The sequence below is a fragment of the Nestor notabilis genome, unplaced genomic scaffold (assembly GCF_000696875.1).
Source record: "Nestor notabilis isolate BGI_N333 unplaced genomic scaffold, ASM69687v1 scaffold11937, whole genome shotgun sequence".
NCBI lineage: Eukaryota > Metazoa > Chordata > Aves > Psittaciformes > Psittacidae > Nestor > Nestor notabilis.
The window spans coordinates 14,126-15,280 of NW_009935173.1; the positions used below are offsets into that span (position 1 = coordinate 14,126).

Here is a 1,155-nt window from a genome sequence, read left to right on the forward strand (position 1 = left end):
AGCCCCCCCCCACCAAACCCCCCCCCCCCCCCCCCGCCACGAATTTGTTTTAGAGGAAAGTACTAGTAAGGGCACCAGATTTCAAACATGAAGAGACCAGAAATTATTGGTGTGTTACTTTAATGTCTGTTTTATTATTGCATCCTACTCAAAAATATCAAAGATCTTTCTGCCCCAAAACAAGATGGAAACGTTACGAATTCAGTAAGGGTGATGGTAACACACAAACATCAAACATTAGGCAGTTAGACTAGTTCTCACCTCAACACTGGGACAGTAACATTCTCTACAACATATTTACAGATTAAGTTTAAAAAGCTTTCCCTGCATCCTCTGTGTTGCGAAATCAGAGAAAACCAAAGTGACAGCACTCAGAACCCCACAAACAGCAAAGCATTTGTGAGAATATGTAAAACACGATCCAAGTTATCCTCAAGTCAAACTCCCTTTCAGCTGACACCACCCAGACACTGCAGGACCCACTTACACTGCTTTAACAGAGACAGTTTTTACCTCGACACTTCCCTCAGGGAATCCAAACCTCTTCTGCACAACAGCTGTCAGCTCCCGGATGCGGCGGCCCTTCTCCCCCAGGACATTCTGAGTTCTGGGAAAGAAAGGACAGTAGGACTGAGAAGTGCCTCCAGGTCAGAGCTTGTGACCATCCCAAAGAGCTTCCAGACTGAGCACCTAAGTTCAGGGGCTGCAACACTGCTGTAGCACTGAAGACAACTTCAGGATCTCATTCCCAAGCAGCTTCCCGTAAAATTCACCCCTTTAAGCTCCTGGAGCAGAATTCCTTACAGCCTTGCATAGCACCCGTCAAGTCAACAGCAGCACCTCGGTTACCTGGTGGCAAGTATGATAATCTCCGTCCTGGTTGGAGTGACCCGGACTTCCACTCCGGAGTACCCATCTTCAGCCAGCTCACGAGTCAGAAACTCATTCAGCTCAGCTTTGAAGATGCCGTCAGCGACAAACTGGAAACAAACGGACCAAGTCAAGCTCTGTTCCAGTGCTCAGCCTGAACACAAGATCTGCCCATTTGGAGTGTGGATGCAACTCATTCCTGGGACCAATCCTGCAGACCGGCTGCCTCTGCCCCATGGAGAGGAAGCAGCAGTGGGGAGAAGTACAAGCATTTTCCCTTAAGTT

The 1,155-nt window shown here is 48.2% G+C and overlaps 1 protein-coding gene across 1 annotated transcript in view; it reads right to left on the reverse strand.

Moving 5' to 3' along the window:
• Positions 1–978, reverse strand: part of RPS3 (ribosomal protein S3) — a 5,483-nt gene extending 4,505 nt beyond the window's left edge. Inside the window, exons 1-2 of the mRNA XM_010017716.1 lie at positions 850–978; positions 514–607 (exon numbers count right to left, since the gene is read on the reverse strand). The gene's annotated coding sequence lies outside the window, so the exon portion shown is untranslated. The remainder of the gene's footprint in view (positions 1–513; positions 608–849) is intronic.
• Between the last annotated feature and the right edge of the window lie 177 nt (positions 979–1,155).